We start from the raw sequence: 5000 nt of genomic DNA, 5'->3' as shown, positions 1-5000 counted from the left end.
ACCCGCGCCTGTCGGCGCAGGGTAGGCACACGTTGATCCGCCCATTGTGGCGCGCGTGCAGCCCCGGACATCTAAGGGCATCACAGACCTGTTATTGCTCAGTCTCGCGTGGCTGAACGCCACTTGTCCCTCTAAGAAGTTGCAGACGCCGACCGCGCGGGGCCGCGTAACTAGTTAGCATGCCAGAGTCTCGTTCGTTATCGGAATCAACCAGACAAATCGCTCCACCAACTACGAACGGCCATGCACCACCACCCACAGAATCGAGAAAGAGCCGTCAATCTGTCAATCCTTTCCGTGTCCGGGCCGGGTGAGGTTCCCCGTGTTGAGTCAAATTAAGCCGCAGGCTCCACTCCTGGTGGTGCCCTTCCGTCAATTCCTTTAAGTTTCAGCTTTGCAACCATACTCCCCCCGGAGCCCAGAGACTCGTGGTTTCCCGCAACGCTGCCCGGCGGGTCATGGGAATAAACGCCGCCGGATCGCGGGTCGGCATCGTTTACGGTCGGAACTACGACGGTATCTGATCGTCTTCGAACCTCCGACTTTCGTTCTTGATTAATGAAAACGTTCTTGGCAAACGCTTTCGCTCCGGTCCGTCTTGCGCCGGTCCAAGAATTTCACCTCTAGCGGCGCAATACGAATGCCCCCGGCCGTCCCTCTCGATCATGGCCCCGGGTTCCGGAAACCCACAGAAAATAGAACCGGGGTCCTATTCCATTATTCCTAGCTGGGGTATTCAATGGGGCGCGGTGCCGGCCCTGCCTTGAACACTCTAATTTTTTCAAAGTAAACGCTCCGGGCCCCAAGCCGAGGACACCCAGTCAAGGGCATCCGGGGGGCGCCGGGAGGCCTGGGGGTCCGGGACCGGCGGTGGCTCGCCTCGCGGCGGACCGCGCGGCCCGGTCCCCGAGATCCAACTACGAGCTTTTTAACTGCAGCAACGTTAGCATACGCTATTGGAGCTGGAATTACCGCGGCTGCTGGCACCAGACTTGCCCTCCAATGGGTCCTCGCCCATGGGTTTGGGATGCACTCATTCCAATTGCAGGGCCTCGAAAGAGACCTGCATTGTTATTTTTCGTCACTACCTCTCCGTGTCGGAAATGGGTAATTTGCGCGCCTGCTGCCTTCCTTGGATGTGGTAGCCGTTTCTCAGGCTCCCTCTCCGGAATCGAACCCTGATTCCCCGTCACCCGTGGTCACCATGGTAGGCGACGGACCTACCATCGAAAGTTGATAGGGCAGACATTCGAATGAACCGTCGCCGCCGCGAGGGCGCGCGATCGGCCCGAGGTTATCTAGAGTCACCAAAGCGAGGCCGGGGGCGGACGGCGGCGGGTAGGCGCGAGGCCCCCCTCTCCACCGCCCGCGCACCCGCATGGGTTTTGGATCTGATAAATGCACGCGTCCCCGGGTACCCACCCCCCGCCCCGAGGGGAGAAGGGCGGCCCAGGTCGGCGCTCGTTGGCATGTATTAGCTCTGGAATTGCCACAGTTATCCAAGTAACCGGGTGGAGCGATCAAAGGAACCATAACTGATTTAATGAGCCATTCGCAGTTTCACTGTACCGGCCGTGTGCACTTAGACTTGCATGGCTTAATCTTTGAGACAAGCATATATTACTGGCAGGATCAACCAGGTAGCCCTCGCCTCGGGTGAATCGCGTGGTGGTAAGGCCCGAGAGTGCCGGAGGAGAGAGGGAAAGGACTCGGCGGAAGAGAACCCTCCCGCCCGCACCACAGCTCCGCGCCGCCTACCTACAAGCGGGCCTCGCTCCGCCGAGGCGTCACGACTGCTCGCAGGAGGGGGCACGCGGGCTAAGTGGGAGGGGGGGATTGGGCTCCCAGGTACCGCCGCCTACCCACCCCCCACCGCACACATGGAAATGAGGGGGGTCTGCCGGCGTTGGGCTGGCCGCTGGGTCGAGGCCATCACCAGGAAGGATCGTGCTTCGCAACGGGATCGAGTGCGCCGCAGATGCCGCGCGCGCCTACCACACAGCTTCCCCACCCCCAAGTCAGCCTACGCGCCCGGGATTACACCCGGGTGGTGAGGAAGAGGAGGGGGGGCAAGGAGGGATGCTGCCCGGTAAGAGCGCACGCACAGCACCGACTAGCGCACTTGTTCCGTCGGTACAGGGCGGTCTGAGATCGACGGGCCATCTGAGTCTTTAACCCAAAGGAGCAAGGGTCGAGGTCTGGGTGAAGGCCCGCCTCGCCCTCCTTTCGAATGCCCAAAACGGGGAGGAACCCACCCCACCCACAGCGGTCCCCTTTGTCGGAGGACCGGGCAAGGGGCCTGCCCCTGGGGCATCGCGCACAATTCCCATCGGTCAGGTGGTGGAAGGCGGTGGCACGTAGTTACGCGCTCAAAACCTAAGTCCACTAAATCACGCCTTCCCCGAAACCTCGACGGCAGGTCAGCGATAACCAGTGACGGCTGCCCAGACCTCCGGGAGAGAGAGACCCAAGAGGTCACGTCCCGCCCGGCTGTGAACCTGAGCTCGGGGGCCATGGATAGTCAGGGTTAGCGGCCGCTTCTTGCTTCTCCCTTGCCGAATCGGGTGCCGATGGTGACCCGCGACTGACTTTGCCTTCGGCAGCCGGAGCGGTGCTGCTGGTCACCCACAGCTGACCTTTCTGGCTGGCACGCGGGGTGGCACTTCTCCCAAGCCTCAGGCAACCAGGCAAGCCAAAGCTCCACAAGCCCAACAACTAAGCCTCCGGGCAACCCTAACCCTATCCCCAAGCCCAATCCCCAGGCCTCCGGGCAGCCCTAACCCCACCCCCAAGTCTCCAGGCAACCCTAACCCAATTCCCAGTCCTCCGGGAAACCCTAACCCTAACACCCAAGCCTCCAGGCAACCCTTACCCTATCCCCAAGCTCAATCCCCAGGCCTCCGGGCAACCCTAACCCTAACCCCCCCAAGCCTCCAGGCAACCCTTACCCTATGCTCAAGCCCAATCCCCGGGCCTCCTGGCAGCCCTAACCCACCCCCAAGCCTCCAGGCAACCCTTACCCTATCCCCAAGCCCAATCCCCGGGCCTCCTGGCAGCCCTAACCCACCCCCAAGCCTCCAGGCAACCCTTACCCTATGCCCAAGCCCAATCCCCGGGCCTCCTGGCAGCCCTAACCCACCCCCAAGCCTCCAGGCAACCCTTACCCTATCCCCAAGCCCAATCCCCGGGCCTCCAGGCAGCCCTAACCCACCCCCAAGCCTCCAGGCAACCCTTACCCTATGCCCAAGCCCAATCCCCGGGCCTCCTGGCAGCCCTAACCCACCCCCAAGCCTCCAGGCAACCCTTACCCTATCCCCAAGCCCAATCCCCGGGCCTCCAGGCAGCCCTAACCCACCCCCAAGCCTCCAGGCAACCCTTACCCTATCCCMAAGCCCAATCCCCGGGCCTCCAGGCAGCCCTAACCCACCCCCAAGCCTCCAGGCAACCCTTACCCTATGCCCAAGCCCAATCCCCGGGCCTCCTGGCAGCCCTAACCCACCCCCAAGCCTCCAGGCAACCCTTACCCTATCCCCAAGCCCAATCCCCGGGCCTCCAGGCAGCCCTAACCCACCCCCAAGCCTCCAGGCAACCCTTACCCTATGCCCAAGCCCAATCCCCGGGCCTCCTGGCAGCCCTAACCCACCCCCAAGCCTCCAGGCAACCCTTACCCTATCCCCAAGCCCAATCCCCGGGCCTCCAGGCAGCCCTAACCCACCCCCAAGCCTCCAGGCAACCCTTACCCTATGCCCAAGCCCAATCCCCGGGCCTCCAGGCAGCCCTAACCCACCCCCAAGCCTCCAGGCAACCCTTACCCTATGCCCAAGCCCAATCCCCGGGCCTCCTGGCAGCCCTAACCCACCCCCAAGCCTCCAGGCAACCCTTACCCTATCCCCAAGCCCAATCCCCGGGCCTCCAGGCAGCCCTAACCCACCCCCAAGCCTCCAGGCAACCCTTACCCTATGCCCAAGCCCAATCCCCGGGCCTCCTGGCAGCCCTAACCCACCCCCAAGCCTCCAGGCAACCCTTACCCTATCCCCAAGCCCAATCCCCGGGCCTCCGGGCAGCCCTAACCCACCCCCAAGCCTCCAGGCAACCCTTACCCTATCCCCAAGCCCAATCCCCGGGCCTCCGGGCAGCCCTAACCCACCCCCAAGCCTCCAGGCAACCCTTACCCTATCCCCAAGCCCAATCCCCGGGCCTCCGGGGTGGTGGTGGTGGTGGTGGTGGTGGTGGTGGTGGTGGTGGTGGTGGTGGTAAAGGAAGAGGAGAAGTGGGAGGAGATAGTGCTCACTCTCCCTCCGGCCATGGACTATCGACCAACCACTCTAAAGCCCAAGCCTCTCCAACACCAGGATGGCTGGCTGGCTGGCTGAGCAGGCCTGGCTGTCAGGTTGGGCAGGGCAGGGCTGGGCTGGGCTGGGCTGGGCTGGGCTGGGCTAGGCTAGGCTAGGCTGGGCTGGGCTGGGCTGATTGACCTGACTGACTGGCCTTGGCTTGACTGACTGATTGGCTGGCTGGGCTTGGCTGGCTGGCCGGCCAGGGCTTGCCTGGCCTGGGCTGGCTGGCTGAGCTGGGCTTGCTGCCCAGCCAGGGCTTGCTTGGCCTGGGCTGGCTGGCTGGCTGGGCTGGGCATGGCCTGGCCTGGCCTGGCCTGGGCTGGCTGGCTGGCTGGCTGGCTGGCTGGCTGGGCTGGGCCTGGCCTGGCCTGGCCTGGCCTGGCCTGGCCTGGCCTGGGCTGGCTGGCTGGCTGGCTGGCTGGCCGGCCTGGGCTTGGCTGGGCTGGGCTGGGCTGGGCTGGGCAGGGCAGGGCAGGGCAGGGCAGGGCAGGGCTGGGCTGGGCTGGGCTGGGCTGGCTGGCTGGCTGGCTGGCTGGGCTCGGCTGGGCTGGCCTGGCTGGGCTGGGCCTGGCCTGGCCTGGCCTGGCCTGGCCTGGCCTGGCCTGGCCTGGCCTGGCCTTGCCTGGGCTGGCTGGCTGGCTGGCTGGGCTGGGCCTGGCCTGG

The 5000-nt window shown here is 64.5% G+C and overlaps 1 pseudogene; it reads right to left on the bottom strand.

Annotated features, from left to right (window-relative positions):
* Nucleotides 1–1643, bottom strand: part of LOC141382097 (18S ribosomal RNA) — a 1939-nt pseudogene extending 296 nt beyond the window's left edge.
* Between the last annotated feature and the right edge of the window lie 3357 nt (nt 1644–5000).

Source organism: Danio rerio, chromosome 4, assembly GCF_049306965.1.
Source record: "Danio rerio strain Tuebingen ecotype United States chromosome 4, GRCz12tu, whole genome shotgun sequence".
Lineage (NCBI taxonomy): Eukaryota > Metazoa > Chordata > Actinopteri > Cypriniformes > Danionidae > Danio > Danio rerio.
The sequence above is the reverse complement of the archived record's forward strand: the minus strand, read 5'-3'. Positions and strand labels throughout refer to the sequence as shown.